At 36.4% G+C, this 22826-nt stretch overlaps 2 non-coding genes across 2 annotated transcripts; both read left to right on the forward strand.

Annotated features, from left to right (window-relative positions):
- Positions 1-2363: 2363 nt before the first annotated feature.
- Positions 2364-2577, forward strand: LOC130042482 (small nucleolar RNA U3). The gene has a single exon (XR_008795231.1). It is a non-coding gene; the product is annotated as a small nucleolar RNA U3 (small nucleolar RNA).
- Positions 2578-6143: 3566 nt separating this feature from the next.
- Positions 6144-6254, forward strand: LOC130042491 (U6 spliceosomal RNA). The gene has a single exon (XR_008795239.1). It is a non-coding gene; the product is annotated as a U6 spliceosomal RNA (small nuclear RNA).
- The last annotated feature ends 16572 nt before the right edge of the window (positions 6255-22826 follow it).

The following is a 22826-nucleotide window of genomic DNA, read 5'->3' on the forward strand; positions in this document are numbered from 1 at the left end:
CAATGAATGGCTCTCACTTTAGATTCGAAAGGCAGAAGATAAACCCTTATTTTCTGAAAACGGGCAGTAAAAATGGCAAGCCAGATGACTAGAAGCAGAGGTGACATGTACAGCCATTTCCAACTGCATTCCCTCAAATGAATCATCCATCTCAGCGCTCTGGATAGCTAAAATGAGCAGGTCTTCTTGAGATGGTTGAAATCAATAATATCTAAGTGAACATTTATAAATTACCCATTCAATGATTGCGGGTAACTACCATTTCCAGAACCTTCGGCAGCATTTTTTTCTGAACTTTACTCTCTGGTCCCTTTCAGTGGAAATGTGAATTTCTATGATTCTGTCTCTAAAAACTTCTAGCTCTTATATGTATAAAATGGAATGGGCTTTCCTGATTTGATCCAGACTAATACACTCCCATAAATCCCAAGAAAAAAAATTGAAAACTGTTTTGATACTGTGTCTCAGTTTGGTTTTCCAGACCTATATTTGTAATGTGACAGAATAACCTCGGAAGCATAATTACAGCAATGAACACAAAACACTTCCATGAAGAAGCAAAGGAAGGCAGCTCTTACCTGTCACTGATTCAGGTACTCACTGTGGTTGTGAATTTCTACAGGCATATTGTGCTAAATAAATTACTTTGTCGAGGCTTGGAAAGAGTGCAGGGCTTAGATGCTTGCTGACCTTGAACCACTATAATCCCATATGTACTCCAGGCGTGATCCCTGAGCACAGAGTTTGGAGTAAGTCTTGAGAAAAGCTGGATGTGGTCCAAAACCTATCCAGCTCCAAAAAAAATTAAAAGAACTTCCCTGGGCAATACGGAATGCTTTTTACACATTGCTGACTTTCTTCTCTGGAGACAGCTGCCTAATTCTACTTATTTTTATTTCTCCCTCCGTGTATTCCTTTCTATTTCTCTTCCTCTACTTAGTCACATGTAAAGAGCAATGTTTCTTTGCAGTAAAAGAATGTAGTCAACTTAAAGTCATTACACATCTAGAAGTGTTTCCCTCTATTAATTCAAGCTGATGGTACTTTAACAATTTCATCATCCTGAACACTTTTGTGGCCTTTTATCCATTTATTCTACTTAACTAAATGTTTCTATGATAGCAACACAACAATTTCATTGGTGAGGCTCTATCTAAGATTGTAAATATTTTTGGAGAGCTAAACTCATATTTTGTTGTTTTTTTTTTCTGTATTTTAACCCTCCGCCCCTTTTTTCTTTCTTGCAAGGAGTACATGCTGATGCAATATTGATCCATTTAGATTTTGTAACCTGAAGCAAATTATAAGTATACAGTTAAATTAAATGTTGCCTCTTGGTGGAGTTGTAATTGGCTTTGTTACACAGAGCACTCGGGGGTCCCTTCCTTATAGTTTTCATGGGGTCCAGGGACACTTCTCTGTCAACTGACCCAAATGGTGTGATGCTGGCACCTTAGGTAAGTGTTCTTGGGCCCTGAGATGCCAGGGAACCATAAAACCACCTTGGTATTGCTGAGAATCCAATGTAAATCTAGTCATATGTGTGTGTCTCTCACTGCCATGATATCTTCCCGGTTCTTTGCATTTATCATTTGCTGTTTGGATACCATAGGATTTGTATCCTTCAGCACTGTAAGGATATCGCTGATAAACTGAATTTTCTATCTAAGAAAGGCAAAAAAGATAATAGTTGAGGAATTATGTGGCCAGGTACCCAGAAATACCGCTATACTCTTTTTGTTTGTCTTGCTACACCCTGAAATGCTCCAGGCTTATATCTGTCTCTGTGCTCAGGAGATACTTGGAGTACTTGTGCTCAGGAGGTACTTGTGCTCTGCTGGTACTTGGGGGATTGTGATGCCAGGATTTGAACCAGGAGTGTCTGTTTGCCAGGCAAGCTTCACACTTTTGTGTTAGCTGTAAGTCCTGCTTCCTCATTAATTATAATAATCACCTTTGGAGTCTTATAGGAAAACATTTTTCTTGAATATTGGCAATATTAAATTTTGTCTGACCTTATGTATCTTTTATTTTTTAATTATTTTTCTTGCCTTATTTCACTGGCTATCAAGCAGTTCGATGTGAAATGGAAATTTTCCTGATATTTACAAGTACTTGTTGTCATTCTGAACATAAGAAAGAGAAGTATCAATGTGTCACCTCCACTGGATAAGGCTGAACAGGTTTTCATACATAAACTTTTTACATTGAGGAATTAGGGAGTGTCTCTGTTCTTACTTTAGTAGCATATTTTAAAATGACAATTTCATTCTCAAGTACTTTTCCTGTATTTATTAATTGAGTTTCTCTTTATCCATTTAATGTGACATATTGTTTAAGAAATTTTAGGAAAGAAATCCTTTAAGACTGTACTTTCAGGGATCATTTCTATAGTTCGTTACTAGAGAAGTTTCTCTGATCAAGTAAAGTATCCAAAACCACAAACAGGAGCCAAAGTATCCTTTCCTGAGCCTGAAGCCAGGTCTAGGTGTTGTTCTTGCAACTGCCTTTTACGTCTGATGATTGTTCTTCTCTTCCCTTGGAAGAGGGAGAGGGAGAGGATATAGTCTGAGTTGTTTCTTGAAAAAAAAAAAAATCCTTAAATTCTCAATATAAAACCAACTATGTCATGACATATGCTGCTTTTTTGCACATTCCTTATTTTGGTTTTTAACATTTTTTCTGAGATTTTTGCATTCATATTATTAAATAAAATTGGCCTTGGTGATTTTTTCTTGAAGTCCTTGCCAGGATTTTTGTCAAATAAGCTTGAAACAAAATGTTGCTTTTGTTAAAGAGTTAAAATTTTTTCTTCTATTTCTAGCTTGTGGAAAGTTTCCACCCACTTAATTGTTCAGAGGAATTCATTAGAAAAGACCAGCAGTATTTAGTATTTGGAACTGGAAACTGTGGTTTCATGGTATTTTTTTCAGCCCTTATTAAAGCCTTGTGATTTTCCCATTTCATCCCTTTGACCATTTCTTTTGTTTACTTTATATTAACTTTTGTCTTCTTTAATCATGTTAGCTGGAAATTCATTCTTTCCAAGATTGCTCTTTGAATCAGACTTTATATTTATAGTTATAATCATATGTTAATTGTATTTATTATTAATTCCTTAATCATTTTATTAACATATTTATTAACCCAAATATGATCTCAGTAATTTTTACTCATGTTTATTTCCCTGTGTTTGCTTTGATTCCATGGCTGCTTCTCTTTTTACTTATTAGAAAAATTGATTAATAAATCTAACTTATTAGTAAATTAATTAGTAAATCTAATACCTGAGCATTAGGTCACAGATCTCTAGTTTCTTTTAAAATATAGTTAGATTAGCTAACTAATTAGCATGACATCTTATCAGGACATCTTTTTATGACATCTTATTATCTCATTCCTACTTTGGACAAACTTGCAGGCTATCAAATGTAGCCTGCCCACAGGGCAGAGTCTGGCAAACTCCCCGTGGCGTACCCAATATGCCAAATACCAGTAACAATGATGGGTCTCATTCTCCTAAAGAGTCTTGAATATAATCTCAGGGTTAGGATGAAAGAGACGTTACTGGGGCCTGCTCGAGGCAATCGACGAATAACAGGATGATGAAATGAATGAAATGAAAGATTAGCTAGAAACTTATAGAAAAAAGTCAACGAAAACAAAATCAGTCAAAGAGTGATAGACTAAGTAATACTAAGGTGGCTAAGGAAGAAAACTGTAACTATTATATTTCATGTTGAAAGTCAAATTGTGCTTTCTGGTACATTTTAATGAGAAAACTAATAACTCTATCATTGCATCTTAAATTCACACCTTTTCTAACAGCTTAGGTTTGGCCATTAATTGGAAAATTCCCCTAAGGTTGTCAACGAAAGCCTTTTAGGAAAAGCCCCTGTCTTGTTAATAATTTCTATTATCAGATTTCAGCTTCTTTTGCTCTAACTTGTTTGGAATAGAATTTCTAACATAGAAGAAACAAAAAATTAAAATTTTCTTTACATATCAATAAAATAAACAATAAAAGCTACACTTCAAATTATAAATTGATAATTTAAGTAAGAACCATCAATTCTATAATCAAAAAGATAAAGGTACCTGTAACATTTTGTGTTAAACATACTGATTTTCATAAATGAACACTAATTTTCAATGATGTAATAGAAATATATAATTTATAAGGCAACTTTTTTCAATAAAAAGAAAAATGTCAAAATAAAATATAAAAAACTAAAATTGTGCATTATAACAGCAAAAGTAAAAATTCTATAGCTTAGGGTGCAATAATATCATTTAATATATTTATAATATAAAAACTTAATGATGATTAGTTAAATGGTATAATATTTAAATTTTTTAAAATGGTATAGTGACTGGGTTGAAGCAATAGCACAGCAGGTAGGGCGTTTACCTTGCACACAACTGACCCAGGTTCAATTCCTCTGTCACTCCAGGAGAGCCCAGCAAGCTACCGAGAGTATCCCACCTGCCTGGTAGAGCCTGGCAAGCTACCCATGGCATATTTGATATGCCAAAAACAGTAACAACAAGTCTCACAATGGAGGCCTTACTGGTGCCCGCTAGACCAAATCCATGAACCATGGGAGGACAGTGTTACAGTGTTACAATATAGTGAGTAAGGCACTTGACCTACATGGAAAAGACCAGATTTGGTCTCTGGCATCACATATGGTCCTCCAAGTTTACCAGGAGTGATTCCTGAATACAGTACTTAGGTGTAAGCTCTGAGCACAACTGGGTGTGCATCCTCTTCCAATCAGAACCCTGTACTGTAGCACTCTCTTTGAATTCCCGTTGTTCATTGATTTGGTCAAGCAGGCCCAGTAATGTCTCCACTGTGAGACTTGATACTGTGTTTGGCATACTAAATATGTCACGGTATCTTGCCAGGCTTTGCCATGTAGGCGAGATGCTCTCAGTAGTTTGCCGGGCTCTCCAAGAGGGGCAGAGGAATCAAACCCGGGTCAGCCGGGTCAGCCACGTGCAAAGCAAACAAATGTCCTACCCGCTGTGCTATCACTCCAGTCCCCAATAAGAACAACAATCAAAAAAATTATTAACAACTCCCCCAAAAATGGCAAAAAGATTCTAACCAATTAGATGTGGGATTATCCTTAAAATGCACAGCCTCTTCCTTTTAAAGGAGATATTACATAAATTTAGATCATATTAGGAAAAAAATCTTAGTCATACTTATCAAATACTTAAGTTGAATTATTGTGCCTCTGAAATCAAACAGTTGAATATATTGTATCTTTCCCCAACTTGTGAGAAAATAGACTAGTTTGTGCACATTATGTGAAGTCTTTGTTCTATAATGTTCTATATATGAATGAACAAAATTAGCATTTTCACAGAGAGTATAGGGCAATCCCCAAAAGAAACTCCAAGTCAACTCACCTACAAAGTTTAAGTTACTTTGATAAGTGGACGGGCTATTTAAGTTACAACATGATAAATTCACATGACTGCTAGTCAGTTGATTTATTAATCTCAACTAGAAAGAAGAGAGAGTGAGGGGATATTAGAAAAAAGAAATGTCAAGATTTCAGGTTATTAGTTACAGATACTTATGCATAAATCAAGATAATTTCAAGTACAGAATAAACAGAGAAAATCTGGTAGTTATCAAAAATAGGAAAGGGAGAGACTCACAAATAAATCTAGGAAGAAATCAACAAACTGCAAAGATCCCTCCAGACCCCAAGCCAGGCCGACTCTCATATTTTGAGCACCCTGGAGATGGGGGTGGGGAGTGAGTCTCCCACTCACCCAAACAGAGCCCCCGCAGCCAAAAACCTCCAGAACACAATAGTCACCATGCTCACGGCCTATATTCATAAGCTCAGATAAGCCTCATCAATGAGTGAATCTGCTGAAAAACTCAGGTATGTGGGGTTTTGTGACCGACATCTCCAGGTTCTCACAGAGTCAGGTATGGGTGATCCTCCCCAAACCCCTTTTCTTCCTGGAGCCTGGAAGTTATGCCCATGAACTGCCTTTGTTGCCATAAAAGCTCATTAACTGGCCATGATCAAGACACTCACAAATAAATCTCAGAAGAGATCAACAGAGATGCTTCCAGATCCCAAAGTTATGATCCATTTAAAAATTTAACTACAGTGCTCGCTTCGGCAGCACATATACTAAAATTGGAACGATACAGAGAAGATTAGCATGGCCCCTGCGCAAGGATGACACGCAAAAAATAAAATAAAGGGAAAAAAAAATTTAACTACAGCTATACTCATTCTATACCACTGATGTACCAGGGGTAGCAAACCACATTAGATGGGATGCAAAGTACAAGGCCACCAACCTTGATTAAAAAATAGTAGCATAAGAGGCTTAACCTGTTACAACATGTTAGTAAGTTTTGATATGCGGGCTTAATGACTCCAGGGTGAGCTACAACAATCTTCACACACTTTCTTCTAAGGAAATCTTTTTTGATCAATGATTATTTATAACAAGATATACACAATAACTTATTTAGGGCCTGCTATTGCGGCAGGCTTGGGTGGTATTTGGAAACTTTGAAATAATGGTGGTAAGAAAGTGTAATGGTGATGGGATTGGTGTTGGAATATTGAATGTAATAAATTATTGGTAACAACTTTATAAAAATAAAGTATGATTATTTTAAAAATAAGCAAATGAAAAGAAAGTATCAGTTCATAAACTCTTGGTACTGGAATACAAACTGAAATACTGGAATTTGAGGGATGGGGTGGGGTGAAGGTGGGAGTGCTTTCAAGGGCAGTTAGATGGATAGGAAATGACACAGGGCCATGAATCAGATCTTGGGCACTTTAATGGTGCTGAGGTATCTATGTACAACAAGACCACAAGTTTTAAAAAATAGGAAGGGATTTATTTACTAGGAAGGCAAATATTCATGATATCTTTCAATAAATATTAAAATAGTTTTGGATTTAAATGCTAAGCCTTTTGTTTTTCAACACAACTCAACACTTACAAAGAGGCAACTGTCTTCCAAGCATTGTGAGAGGATCTGGTGATACAAAATTATACTGAGAGTTGTAAAAATATTCCTAGCTGGCAGATGAATAAAACCTGAGGATTTTGGGAAATAACAATGTTAAGTATGTACACAGAGTTACTATAAAAGAAGAAAAGCTCCATGCTGGATAGATAGCACAGCGGGTAGGGCGTTTGCCTTGCATGCGGCCGACCCGGGTTTGATTCCCAGCATCCCATATGGTCCCCTGAGCATGACCAGGAGTAACTCCTGAGTGCAGAGCCAGGAGTAACCCCTGTGAATCGCCGGGTGTGACAGAAGAAGAAGAAGAAGAAGAAGAAGAAGAAGAAGAAGAAGAAGAAGAAGAAGAAGAAGAAGAAGAAGGAGGAGGAGGAGGAGGAGGAGGAGGAGGAGGAGGAGGAGGAGGAGGAGGAGGAGGAGGAGGAGGAGGAAGAAGAAGAAGAAGAAGAAGAAGAAGAAGAAGAAGAAGAAGAAGAAGAAGAAGAAGAAGAAGAACTCAATAGAAAAAGAGCCAAGCCAGCATGCTAGTATATAGAGACTAAGAACAGAGCTTTGCACATAGCACCACATACCGTCTCCAAGCTGTGCCAGGAGGGTCCCTGAGTAGAGAACCAGGAGTAAGCCCTGATCACTGCTATATGTATCTCCAAACCATGAGTAAAAAATTACTCAGGATTAAGAAAACTTTTCTGGATGAGGTGACACATGTTTTTCCTTCCAAAGATAGAGGGAAGAGCTTGTGTCTTTGCAGGGAACAGAGTAAATCTGGGTTAGTGGCTATGTTCTAAGGTTGGTTCTTCCTATCAGGTAAAATTTCTTAGGACTCTACCAACTTTTAGACCACAGGCTTGAGTGCAATAACTGACCTGTGCCTCGGTTATCTGACCTGTAAAAAAGGGATTGCAACACTTTAAAAAAGTCATGAGAGGGGGCTGGAGCGATAGCACAGGAGGTATGGCATTTGCCTTGCATGCAGCCAATCTGGGTTTGATTCCCAGGATCCTATATGGTACTCCAAGCACAGCTACTTCAGGAAATAAAAGAGGACACCAGGAAATGGAAAAATATCCCCGTATATGGATCGGGAGAATTAACATTGTCAAAATGGCAATAGTTCCCAAAGCACTATACAAATTCAGTGAGATCCCTATTACAATACCTATGACATTGTATACAAAGAAATGGAGCAAACACTCCTGAAAACAAGAAGCCCCCACGAATAGCTTAAAGCAATTCTGGGGAAAAATAAACTGGGAGGAATCAACCTCCCTAACTTCAAACTCTACTACAAAGCAGTAATAATTAAAACAGCATGGTACTGGAACAAATGCAGAGCTGCAGACCAATGGAACAGGGTCGAATATACTGACATCTCCCCCCAAGCATATGATCAACTAATCTTAGATAAGGGGGCAAGAAATGTGAAGTGGAGCAAGGAAAGCCTCTTTAACAAATTGTGCTGGCAAAACTGGACAGCAACATGCGAAAAAGTTGGCTCAGGTTTGTCCCTAACACCAAGTACAAAAGTAAGATCAAAATGGATTAAAGACCTCAACATCAGACCGGAATCTATAAGATACATTGAAGACAAAGTTGGCAAAATCCTCCATGACATTGAAGCTAATGATATCTTCAAAGATGTCACGCCACTGGCCAAGCAAGTGAAAACAGAGATAGATAAATGGGACTATCTTAAACTAAGAAGCTTCTGCACCTCAAAAGAAACAGTGACCAAAATACAAATACAGTCTACAGAATGGGAAAGAATATTCTCCCAATACACATCCGACAAGGGGTTGATATCAAGGATATACAAAATACTGGTTGAACTCCACAAGAAAAAAACAACAAACCCCATCAAAAAACGGGGCACTAAATGAACAGAAACTTTCTCGAAGAAGAAATCCGAATGGCTAAAAGGCACATGAGAAAATGCTCTACATCATTAATCATCAGGGAGATGCAGATCAAAACAACAATGATATATTATTTCACACCACAGAGACTGGCCCACATTCAAAAGTCCAAAAGCAACTGGTGTTGACGTGGATATGGTGAGAAAGGGACTCTCCTTCACTGCTGGTGGGAATACCGACTGGTTCAGCCCTTTTGGAAAACAGTATGGACAATTCTCAAAAAAATTAGAAATTGAGCTCCCATTTGACCCAGCAATACCACTCCTGGAAATATATCCCAGGGAGGCAAAAAAGTATAGTGGAAGTGATATCTGAACTTGTTTGTTCATTGCAGCACTCTTTACAATAGCTGGAATCTGGAAAAAACCTGAGTGCCCGAGAACAGATGACTGGTTAAAGAAACTTCGGTACATCTACACAATGGAGTACTATGCAGCTGTTAGAAAAGATGAAGTCATGAAATTCATATACAAGTGGTACTACATGGAAAGTATCATGCTAAGCGAAATGAGTCAGAAAGAGAGGGACAGACATAGAAAGATTGCAATCATCTGGGGAACATAAAGTAACAAAATAGGAGACTAACACCCAAGAATAGCCGAGATAAGTACCAGGAGGATTACTCTATGACTTTGAGGAGAGCTGCACATGCTAGGGGAAAACACAGTTCAGATAGAGAAGGGAGCACCAAATAAAGGGTGTTGGGAGGTTCCTCTCAGGATGGGAAATGCGTGATGAGAGTAGACTATAGACCGAACAAGATTGTCACTCAGTGTCTCTTTTGCAAACCACAGCACTCAAAAGGAGAGAGAATAGCAATGCCAAAAGGGAATGCCCTGCTACAGAGGTAGGGTGGGATGGGGGGATGAGGGGTGGGAGGGATACTGGGACCCGTAGTGGTGGAGAATGGGCACTGGTGGAGGGATGGGTATTTGATCATTGTATAACTGAAACCCAAGCACAAAAATTTGTAAGTCTACAACTGTACCTCATGGTGTTTCACTAATAAAAATTTAAGGGGAAAAAAAGAAAATGGAAAGTGAGTCATGAACTCTTCCTAGAGGGGTAAAAAAGTATTCAGTTCAATAGCGATCATGCTTCTTAGTTACAAGAATAAGGGGGAAATGACTCTCAATGGAGGAACATTTCCATACAGAGGTAAAGAAAGAAGCCTCTAACATAAAAAAATACTTCCTAATGAAGACTAGTCAGTAATAAAAATGACTTTGAAATGTGGTATATTTAGTGGGAAGATGTAAGGTAAAGAAAGAGGTGGCAGAAATTTACACTTACCACCTTCTGAAGGGTTTACAATATATTATAAAATATATTTCAAGATATTTTCCAATGAAAGAAAGAGTGGCTATTTTGTAATCATTTCTCTTTAAGTATCTAACTAAAATTTGCTCTTCATTTGGACCTGTTTTTTTGAGGCAGATGTTTCCTTTTATTACTTTTTGTTAATAGGTCTGGATGTTGAATCCCACATATATTTTAGAAATATTCATATAAAATAGAAGTAATCATGCTCAGAAATTTCAATTACCCTTCAAAAGCTCTTGTGAGATATTTATAAAAAATAATGCTATATGTCAGTGGTAGAGCACTCACTGATGAGTATGAGGCCCTGGTTTGTCATTGGAAGTTACACTGGATTGACACAAAGTTATCACATTCCTGAACTCAAGAGGTATTTGGAAGAGCATTTCTCAATCTTTTTGACTGTGGTCCTGTTCAGATCTTATTCCCCCTCTGTCCCATTGGTTGTCCCCTGCTGTCTTATGCCAAGGTTCCCTGTTTATGTGATCACCTGTGACCTTCTTGGAATACCTTTGGGGTCCCAGGGGACTAGATGGCCCTCTGTTGAGATATGCTGATCTAGAAGACAGAGCTGCCTTGTCTTTAAAAAGTCAAAAGTACTTCTTGGCCTTCCAGTGCTCACCAAGGCCCTAGAGGTGTTAGATAGCAGAGTCCCACAAAACAGATAAAAGTAGACGTAGGTTAATACACATTACATCTTCGAAGGTCAGCCTTTGGTTCCTTTTTCTAATACAACCTACATTTCTAATGAGTAAGGAAATGTCATTGGAGATGAAATGTAAAGATAGGTTTGACTTTTCCTTCAGAGTTTATATAAAAGTATACTAAAGTGACCTTTCAGACACTAAAGTTTTCTGAATTACTAATTTATAGATTAAGCCATTGCAAATGCTTGAGAGTCAGAATTATCTCCCACACCAAGGATGGAATAGAGGCCAGCCTGCCTAATGATGGACATCTACTTCCATCCTGAAAACTCATCAGACATTCTAATCCACATTGAAACTCAAATTTATTATCTTTTAAACAATGGTGCATTGGATGTCTAAGACTTCACTAAAGATTTTTGCCTCAAATGATTTTTGTGAAAGTATTAGTCTAGTTTTCCTGTCATGGCTCAGTCTGGTATGGACTCCAAGGTAATTTCTGACCCCATAAAATGAGTCCAGGATAGAGCACACTTCTGCAAATGTCTTTTGAAAGAATATACATCAGTGAAGACACGTAGGTGTAGAATTTTCTCTGTTAATTTTTTTAACTTACAGTTTCACTTGTTTTTTCAGTGGCCCTCTGTTTGGGCCTCTACTTCAATTCAAATTTTTATTCTCTAACATAGTTAACTCTTCTCCCTTCTTTTATTTTGCCATTTATTTGGCTATTTAGTTGTTGTTTTTGTTTCTTTGCTGACACCATAAAACAATTTCTCCCTTCGGTCTTTCTTTCCCTTTCTGTCTCTCTCTCTTTCCCTCCATTTTTCCCTTGATTCCTTTTATTATTGACACAGCATTGCGTTAGAGCTTTACATCTAATGCAATATTGAACTTTTTAATCCAACTTCTGTTGTGCATGATTATAAACCCATTTCTGTACAGAATATATTTTAATCATCACTGAAAGTTCAATTTCATTTCATTCTTCTCCAAATAACTGACCCTTTAAAACTTTTAACTGAAAGTGTTTATTTTTTTCATTTACTTTGATGATCACGATCACGATCATCCTGTTGTTTGTCGATTGCCTTGAGCACGCACCAGTAATGTCTCCTTCTTCCAAGCCCTGAGATTTTAAAAGAGCCATATTCAATGCTCTTTCAGGGTTAGGAGAATGAGACACATCATTGTTACTGGTATTTGGCATATTGAGTACAACACGGGAAGTTTGCCAGACTCTGCTGTGGGGGCAGGATACTTTTGGTAGCCTGCCAGGTTCTCCAAAGTAAGAATGAGATAATAAGATGTCGTGTGGCCACGAATATAGCCGCGTACTTTCGGGAGCTGAGTTTTATAGTCTCTGGGTCTTGGCTGTTGATGGGACCACCTGGCGTCGGTGGCAGCTGGTGGGTGTGATGTCTACCTACTGGAAGATGGGGGATCTGGGTGGAGAAGGCCCAGTCCCGATCCGAGCAGGCTTGGAGCTCTCAGCCCCGGGACCCGCATGCCTGGGTTCCTCTGCTGGTTCCTTCACGCATGAGGCTTGTCTGGACATGTGGAGCATGTCTAAGGCTGGTTCTGGAGGTTTTCGGCTGCCAGGGCTCTGCTTAGGGTGGGGAGGGAAACTTAACCCATCCCCCTCTGGGGGCCCTGGTGAGGACAGTCAGGTGCGGGGGCAGGAGACTTTATTTATTCATTTATTCATTTACTTTATTCCTCCGCCCCTCTCGGAGAGCCCGGCAAGCTACCGAGAGTATTCGATATGCCAGACACAGTAACAACAAAGTCTCCAATGGAGACGTTACTGGGCCCGCTCGAGCAAATCGACGATCAACGGGAGGGCCTTTACTTTACTTACTTTACTTTTCATTTTAATATTATTATCAGTAGGGCTCAGGGACTCCGGGTAGTGCTCAGGGGAGTATGTGCAGTGGCAAGGAATGAACCTTAGTTGACTTCATGTAAAGCAAGCCTTAACCCATGTATAACCTGAATTACCTCTTTGACATGACCTTTTTATTTTAAAGCTGGTTCAGAAAACATGTATTCCCCTCCCCTTCCAGTAATTATTAACTAAGTCGCATAGACTAAAAGTTTTTGGGGGTACAAAGGGATTATTTTCTTAATTTTCTTTATATATGAATGAAATAGTATATTGTCTATCTTTCTCTGCAAGTTTATTTCATTAAGCTTCATAACGTCTAGGTCCAGCCACGTTTTTGCAAGTGAGAAGATTCCCTGTTTTGTATATCTGAGTTGTGTATTTTGTGTGACACATCTTCATTCAGTTATTTATCAGTGTGCACTGAGGCTATTTCAGTTCTTGACTACTACAAATAATTCCATAATGAATGTGGGACCACAATACCCCTTTGAATTACTGTTCTAATCTTTGCACAAGTGTACAGAAATGGGAATATTACACCATATGATATTTTTATGTTAATTTTTTAGAAAACTTCATGTATTTTTCCTGATAATGACTATATCTATATGCCCACCAACAATATATAGTGGATTCCCTTCTCTTTACATCTTCACCAAAATCTGTTTCTCAACTTTGGGGTAGCAACCATTATCATGGTTGCGAAGTAACTCACTGTTCTTTTTATTTGCATTTCCCTAATGATAAAATGGTGAACATATTTCCATGTGTCTATTGGTTACCTGTAGTCTTCTTTGAAGAAATATCTAGTCAGATTCTCTGCCTATTTCTTGATGAGTTGCTGCTAACTGTTCATTTGTATAGTTTGGATATTATTAATCACTTGTTCAATGTATGATTCATAAATATATTCTACTATGAAGTAAGACCTTTTTTTCATTTTGATGATGATTGCTCTTGCACATAGCGTTCTTTTATTTTATTTTTTAATTTAATTTTTACTAGTGAAACACCATTAGGTACCGATGTAGACTTACAAACATTCATGCTTGGGTTTCAGTTATACAATGATCGAGTACCCATACCTCCACCAGTGCCCATTCTCCACCACCAATGATCCCATTAACCCTCCCACTCCACCCACCCCATCCCTCCCACCCCGCCCTGCCTCTGTGGCAGGGCATTCACTTTTGCTCTCTCTTTCCTTTAGGGTGTTGTGGTTTGCAATAGAGGTATTGAGTGGTGATTGTGTTCACTTTATAGTCTATTTTCAGCATGCATCTTCCCATCCCGAGTGGATCCTCCAGACACCCTTTACTTGATGTTCCCTTCTCTATCTGAGCTGCCTTTTCCCCCAGCATTGCACATAACGTTCTTTTGGACTGGATAAATTTTATTTGAAGAAAACTAGAGATAGGAATTAAATGCCTTTTTCTGAATTTGTATTACAAATCAAGTCCATATGCAGATTATGTAACAGTCTACATGAAAATATGTATTTACTATTAATAATTATTTTAATATTATAAGTGATGATGTAGGTTTAAAAAATTAAATTTCTTAACCAAATTTATTCAGAAAAAAGAGAAAAATTAGCAGGTTAGCACAACCTGTTGATCAACAATATCTTTATATACTCTAGCTAAAAATAAGAGTCTTTGAAAAATAAGATAAACATTTCAAATAGATATTTTCTAGATATTTTATCACGTATCAAAATATAACTTTAGACCAGAAAATGTTCTTGAACTAATGTATTTGAGAAAATATAAGGAGTTTTCAAAATTTTGTTTTTCAACATCTGACAGGGTTCAGTAGTTAATATTAATGTCTTCTCTTTTGAAAATATTAGTATCTTAACCTACTCATAACAATTTTAATATCATGAGCCCTCAAAAACCCTTGTTAGTCTCTTTAATAATCAAATGAGGGGAACTGCATGGCAGAAGTGAATATTTCATAGTTTTAATGATATTCTCATTAATGTAGTGATGTTTTCTCCAACTTCAAGGTAGGTATAATTACCCAAATTAAATAGGAATAAAATTCACCAACTCTCATCATCATTTATATATTCTAAAAACATAATTTTATAAAATATAAAAATTATAAATTAAAAATATAAATTAAACATAATTTTATTCAACAGAGGTATAGAATCTCCAGTGTGGCTCACGAGCCAACAGCTTAGGAAATGTCTAAAGTAACAGTTATAATTTATATTGAATTTCTAAAATGTCTGTATTATATGATATTTATAAAATTTTAAGTTTTTTCCAAGTTGATTTTCAGTTAGTACTGTTTTCTAAAACATTACTTCTCTGCCACAAGCAAAAGTATCAATGTCTACATCAAAAGAAAGCCCTATATATGTATATGTTATTATGTATATATGTATATAAATTTTTCTTTTTTTCTTTCTCACTATAAAATAAATTTTCTTCTGTAAGCTATAACTCACATTTTGGGGTCTAAACCATGCATTTTCCTAAAAGTAAGTTTTTTTAACTTTAAGAAAAGTAATCTCATTTCCTTTTGCATGTAGGTTGCCAAGAACATCAAATATATGTCAAGCTCTGATTCATATGAGTAGCACAATAGGTACTTACTTTTAGCATCTGTTTATTATAAAGTTCAGTACACCCTCAAGACATACCCTTCATAAACATTGAACATGAAAAATCACTGTTCATATTAAATTGGGCTGCATGAATAATAGAGAATTCATGAATTTAAATTATCGTGGCTTTCAGATAAAATGTTAGTATTTCAGTCATTAAATAGGAACTACAATTTATTTCTGGAAACTGATGTTTTGAGTGACTTAGAATCACATGAGGATTCCAAACTAGTCCTGATTCTTAAAGCACTGCAAGACACCGATCTACATGATATTTCCTCTTAAAAGAGTGTTGTTTACTTTTATAAATTGTTTTGGATTTTCTTATTTTTATAAACAGGCAAAAAATATGTTGCAGGTGCTAAAATATGTACCTGACAGAATATTTGATTGGATGGATTCGTGAACAAACATCAGGCCCAATAATTCAGCAAAGCTTCAGGGCAGAGTATACTTTTTTAATGAAGCTACCTAATTTCTACATTTTCTTTCTCTATTTCAAATAGTTGATCTGATTTTGGCTTCCTCGGAATGGCAATAATATCAATTTCTGTGAGTTATATTTATAAGGAACCATTGCATCAGGACATTGAAAATACGAGAATTTAGAACCATTACTTATGTTGTGAACCCTGACTGAAGCTTTTCTTTCTCTTTTCTATCTGAATTGAACTACTAATTACTTAACAGCTTGGTTCCATGTGAGAATATGAATAGAAGAGTGAGTTTTAAGGTCAGAGAAGCCTGAGTTGTGATGAGCTTTTTATATGTACTTGCAGCAAGTTCAAGGCAATCTCTCCTCCCTTTTCATTTCTAAAACGTGGACATGAGGTGAGACTTCCTGAATGAGAGGTGAGGGCAAAACTGTGAGAGAGTGCTAGTGGATGTGTGAATTCCCTCACAATTCACCCAAGAGCAGTCAGTCAAGGAAAAACTTTTGTTTTGCTAAAACAATGAATATTTAGTATTCAGAATCTGTCATAGAGATTGAAATTAAATTTAAAGTAGTGCACTTATGCAGTGTATACCATTTTATAGATATAATGAAGAGTTAGTCTTACAAAGACTGAAGTAAACTGAAGCCATTCCCATTAAATTCTCAAACAAAAAAAAATAATCCATATCATCACTTTTTACCCTTTGTGTTAATAATCACCATTGAAATTATAAGAGCAATATATATATATATATATATACATAGCACAGCGGTAGGGCATTTGCCTTGCACGCAGCCAACATGGCCAACCCGAGTTCAATTCCTGCGCCCCTCTCGGAGAGCCCGGCAAGCTACCGAGAGTATTTGATATGCCAGACACAGTAACAACAAAGTCTCCAATGGAGACGTTACTGGGCCCGCTCGAGCAAATCGACGATCAACGGGAGGGCCTTTACCTTTAAAATAAAATTGCATTTTTTCTCTAGTCATATCACTACAGTATATACTACTCAAGAAAATAAATTGGAAATATTTTATAAGTTTAAATTAAATTATAAATCTAGAATAATGAATATCAATGGGAAATCATTTGATATAATGTAGGAAATAATGTGCTACAATTCTAATCATAATTTTGCTTTGTATATACTAAATTTAACTTAAATTCTAACTTGTATTTTCATAAAATATTTTTAAACTTAGTTCTTATAAATTCATATTAAAATATATTTAAGTTTAAATAAAAAAGATTCTTACTAAAAGCAGCAAACAATTATGATTGCAGTGTAGGAATTTTTAGCCTTGAAACCAGTTCTGCAAGTAGTATTCAAAGAGCTTCTCTAATAGACAAGATAAATTTCACAAATACACATAATTGCCACAAAATGATGGTAATTTATTCCTACACCTCAACTGGGAAATACAGGCTTTGAAGGAAGAAATGAAATAGACCGACCTATTAGGCATATACAAGTTCCTTCATTCCTAAAAAGCCATAGATACATTCTTCTTCAGTATACATGGTATATTCTCCAAGACATTATGTCACAAAACATATATCCATAAAATCAAGATAGAAAATATCAATTATCCTTTGGTCCACAATATTGTGAAAATCAAAGTTAATCAAAAGCACATATGGGAAAAATACAAACAGAAATTAAGCAGTTTACTACTGAACGATAAGAAAGAAAGAAAGAAAGAAAGAAAGAAAGAAAGAAAGAAAGAAAGAAGGGAGGGAGGGAGGGAGGGAGGGAGGAAAGGAAGGAAGGAAGGAAGGAAGAAGTGGAGGGAGAAAAGGAGAGAAGGAAGGAAGGAAGGAAGGAAGGAAGGAAGGAAGGAAGGAAGGAAGGAAGGAAGGAAGGAAGAAAGGGAGGGAGAAAAGGAGAGAAGGAAGGAAGGAAGGAAGGAAGGAAGGAAGGAAGGAAGGAAGGAAGGAAGGAAGGAAGAAGGGGAGGGAGAAGAGAGAAGGAAGGAAGGAAGGAAGGAAGGAAGGAAGGAAGGAAGGAAGGAAGGAAGGAAATTAAAAGATCCCTGAAACAAATTAGAATAAAGACTTGAGTTACCATAACATATGGGACACAGCAAAAGCAAGATAAAGAGATCAGCAAAGAAACCCCAAAGTCAACAGAAGGAAGGAAATAATCAAACTTAGAGCAGAAATTAAAAAAATGGAAATTAAACTAGGTTAAACAAAAACAGTTCAAGAGAGCAATGAAATCAGGAAGTGCTTATGAGAAAGAATAAACAAGATTGACAACTTAGTAGCTAGACTCACAAAGAATTAGGAAGAAAATTTTAATTATCTGAATAAGAAACGAATGGAATGGAGGCACAATAGATACCTCAGAAATTCAAAAGTTCATCAGGGATTATTACAAAAATCTTTATGCCATTAAATTGGAGAACTTGGAACAAATGAAGACACTGCTATGCTTTTATAATCTTCTAAGACTGAACCATGAGATTTTATCAGGAGACTGATATCAGGAACCATGAGATTTTATCAGGAGACTGATAAAAATCAAGGAAATGAAAATAATAATCAAAAGTATTCCCGCAAATAAAAGTCCAGATCCAGATGGTTTTACTAGTGAGTTTTTCAAAATTTACTTCAAATCTTTTGAAAATCATCCAAAAAAATCAAACAGGAACCTTCCCTGTTTCTATGAGCCAAGATTACTGAATTTAAATCAGAGATACCACTAAGAACAAAAAACACCTCCCTCCTTGATTGACATAGATACGAAAATCCTAAACATAATATTAGCAAACTGAATCCAACAACACATCAAAGAGATCATACACCATGACCAAGTAGGATTTAATCCCAGGTATTCAAGGATGGTTTAATATATGCAAGTTAATCAATGTAATATTACACATTAATAAAAATAAAAAAGCAATATCATCTTATCATTAGATGTAGAGAAAGCATTTGACCAGGTCTGACATCTATTCTTCATAAAAAACTCTCAATAAAATGGGAATATAAGGACATTTCTTCACTATAGTTTACCGTGAACCCATAGTTAACATCATACTTAATGGTGAAAAATGGAAAGTAAAGAAGTTATCATATCTATAGGCATTTTACTTCATTTGGTTTTGCATTAGGTGACATTTTATGTTAGAAAGAACAGAAACTGGACATGTAAAATCTTTTACTAAAAGGATAGTAATTAGACATTCAGTCTGGATCTACCGGAATAAATTGTGTAAAAGTGATACCAAACATCCATATGCAGGTACTATAAAACACCACATATGCAATGTGAAATGCTTGAAATATTTTATATGCCAACTGACCAGTTAGAACTAGTGGGCTTAAGATTCCTCAGAGAAGGGATATGCATAAGCAGTGTGTGTATCAACTGAAATTAAAATCACTGATGACATTTGAGGAAAAGTATATTTACATAATTAAATAACATTCAACAAACATGTTATTAACTTCAAAGGAGAAAATATATCTCCATAATGGAGAGATACTGGTATTAATCTGCACTGACAATAGCAGGAGTTAACATTGTATACTCCCACATATCATTCATTAAAGGTAAAAAGGTAAAATATCATTCAGTAAAAGGCTCAAAATATCAACCACATAGCAGACCTGCCAGATACATATTTTACCTAAATAAAGTCATAACTATTTATTTGTCAAAGCAAATTTTTTATTGTTTGGCAAAATAAAAGACACAAACTCATTAAGAATTCATATCTGAAAAACAAACAGCATGACATTCCAGGCCTTTGATAGATTATGATAAATTGAAAGGACATAACCAAAGATAATTCCTAATCTTGACTTAATCCTCAGTGTGTAAAGAAATTTTTAATTAACAGTTTTGTGACAACTGAGTAAGTTTGTTTGTTGCATAATGGTTTTGAATGAATGCTAATTTTCTCTAGTGCTCTATGTTACGGTTGGGTAGGAAAGTGCCTTTTTCTTGGAGGATGCATGCCCGAGGAGTTAGGAGGAAAATGTCTTGGTACTCTGCAAGACTTTATTCGGCTAGAGAAAGAAGAGAAAGTGAAGCAGGTGGATAGGATGTGAGTAATTGGTCAATGTCAGTTATGAATATACAGGCATTCATTGAACTTCTCTGAGCATTTGAAAGCATTCAAAATAAAAGATACACTTTTGAAAGTTGAAAGAAAGCCTCTAAATTGATGCATGTTTTTATCTTTGCAAGTTAATTTCTTATTTAAGAGATTTTGACACAGGTCCAAACTAATTATCTAAGCATGAGCTTTTTAAAGGGTACCATTAATTGAAATTCAGAGCTGTAATACTATTCACAGTGAAGTGGATATATTATGAGCAACTTGGCTTTTTACACAGGGTCTGATTCATATTATTTCAAGTGTTTTTCTTTTTTGATTGAAAACATCAAGGTTTTATTTAATTGTATAAATTATGCCCTTGGTTTTAGAAACTCCGACAAAATAGATGCAAAAAAATTAATTACGATATTGTCAGGACCAACCATTAAACAGCAGGAAAGATATCATAAAATTAGCATTTTCATCTAATCATCTTAGTGTCATCTGCTAATTTCAAATAGACCTTAGACACAGACATTATTTGTCAAAGCATCCTTGCATAAGCCCTTAACTCATACTGAGCTTTGGAGCATTTGAAATCAATCAAAGTTTTGAAAAAAGTGATACATATTTCTCAAAAATAAATTTGGAGAATCATAGTTTATTTACTTTGAATCTATATTCACATAAAAAATGAATACAAGCAAAGCAGATGGCATTTGCCTTCTTTCTTCTTACTGCGGATTCATCTAAAGATCAGATTCTCTTCAATTACTCAATACGGATTTATATTGTAAAGTGCTATAAAACACATCTCTTTTTCTTTTTTTCTAATTATATTCTTGTAGGCACTAAATACATATTTTCAGTATTGTCTAATTTCGTTTTGTATTGAAAAGACACAGGTTTATATTTCTTATTTGAAAATTCTAATTGAATATCTTCCACTCACTTAAGTTTAAACTATTAGTTTGACAAGAATGTTAGTTAAAAACAAAAGAAACTAACTAGATAAGAGATTTTCAGCAAAAAAAATATACAATGAATCCTCCTACCCTGGAAATCTACTTTCTCTAGTGAACAAAAAGAATTATGAAACTAATCCACTGCGTTTGTTTCTTTGTTCAGATATATACATATATAAATATATAACGGAACAAAGAAACAAACCCAGTGGATTAGTTATATATGTATAAATATGCCTATAAATAAATATATAAATATAAACATATAAATAGTTACATATGTATAAATATACATAGAAATATAAATATACTTGCTGTATTAAAATAGTAATGCAAGTTTGTTTCATCTGTGATGCAAAATATGTAAAATATAGAACTCAAATCTGAATTAAAAATTATACATGGTTGACTACATATTACATGGTTTAGAAAAAGAATCTAAATTACATCCCATATATGTCAGCCACTTTTAATATCATGTTGTAAATTTATTATCCACACACATTTCCCTGCTGATTCACTTCATTTTATTTTTCTTTTGGCCTTTTGGATCATAACTGGCAATGGTCAGGGGTGACTCCTACTCAGGAATTACTCCTGGCAGTGCTCAAGGGACCATATGGGATGCCCAGGATAGAATGAGGGTCTGGTGTGTGCAAGGCAAACACCCTCCCTGCTGTACCATCCCTCCAGCCCCAGTCACTGATGCACGTAGGATTTCTCAACACACCACATGCTGCCACCAGTACTCGCTCTTAAGACCTGTTGTTTGACTTGACACTGATTAGATGCAATCTGTGTTTTGTGTTTAGTCTGAAAATTGGGTAATCAATACCTCTTCACATTACATAAAAGATCGACTTCACTATTTCTATTCATTTCTGCTTCCACATGTTGTTCTTCATAATACCTGCTCGATCTGTCTTTTCATATCTATAAACCCTGCTACTGTTTTAATCCACCTTCTCGTGAATTCTAATTTGGGCATTGCACCGAGTTATTGATTTTTCTTTTTGCCTCCATGATTCCTCATTCTTCAGTAATCAATTCCCCATAATAAAAGGATGAATTTTCACATTTGCTAAAACAATCTTCCACATGTAAATCTTTAGTTTCTCTAGGAGGCATCAGCACACAGCCAAAGTAACAAGAAAATTCATATTAAAATTAGCATGATCTGTCTTCTCCCATTGGTTTTTCCAACCCTCTCTATTCCATCACATTTGAGTCACCAACAATATCGCTATCATTAAAACTGTCATTTCTATTATAAATTTATGACTACAAAGCTACTACTACAGTCTGCCCCTGCGCCTGGCTGTTCCTCGCCGGGGCCCATTGGAGGGGAGCAGGTTGAGCTTTCCTCCCCGCCCCGACCAGGGCTCCGGCAGCCGAAGACCTCCAGGACCAGCCACCACCATGCTGAGACCACTCTCCGCACACCTGAAGGTACTGGCAGAGGAACAAATCCACGCGGGTTCCGGGGCCGAGATCTCCCAGCCTACTCGGATTGGAGTCGAGCATCCTCCACCCAGATCCTCCAAATTCCAGTAGGCAGGGGTCACACCCACCACCTGGCCCCCTGGCGCCGTGTAATCCCATCAACGGCCAAGACTCAGAGACTATAAAATCCAGCTCCCGGAACCGCGCGGCCGCATTTGCGGCCACGCGACATCTTATCAGGACATCTTTTATGACATCTTATCATCTTATTCCTACTTTGGACAAACTTGCAGGCTATCGAATGTAGCCTGCCCACAGGGCAGAGTCTGGCAAACTCCCCGTGGCGTACCAAATATGCCAAATACCAGTAACAATGATGGGTCTCATTCTCCTAAAGAGCCTTGAATATAGTCTCAGGGTTAGGATGAAAGGGACGTTACTGGGGCCTGCTCGAGGCAATCGACGACTACAAAGCAAATGGAATTATATAAAAATGCATTTTGCATAGTTTTTCTAT

Source organism: Sorex fumeus, unplaced genomic scaffold (assembly GCF_029834395.1).
Source record: "Sorex fumeus unplaced genomic scaffold, SorFum_2.1 ptg000100l, whole genome shotgun sequence".
Taxonomy (NCBI): Eukaryota; Metazoa; Chordata; class Mammalia; order Eulipotyphla; family Soricidae; genus Sorex; species Sorex fumeus.